Source organism: Corythoichthys intestinalis, chromosome 11 (assembly GCF_030265065.1).
Source record: "Corythoichthys intestinalis isolate RoL2023-P3 chromosome 11, ASM3026506v1, whole genome shotgun sequence".
In the NCBI taxonomy this organism is placed as follows: domain Eukaryota; kingdom Metazoa; phylum Chordata; class Actinopteri; order Syngnathiformes; family Syngnathidae; genus Corythoichthys; species Corythoichthys intestinalis.
In genome coordinates this window covers 34,334,426-34,334,637 of record NC_080405.1, presented here as the reverse complement: position 1 = coordinate 34,334,637, position 212 = coordinate 34,334,426, and positions in this window count along the sequence as shown.

Below are 212 nucleotides of genomic sequence, written 5' to 3'. Positions count from 1 at the left end.
GAGGTGTTGTGGTTAATTTGAGTTAAATTTGACTTTGGCATTGTTTATCAATGAATCTGATAAATAGTGTCACTGGATCTGAAGTGGCCAGAAAGTCATCTTGGAGCAATACATTTGATATTGCGCATGTAATCATTGATGACGTCGTGTTTTGGAAACGAGAGCATGGAATTTAAAGATAAATCATTTAAAAAAAAATAAGATAAATCCTG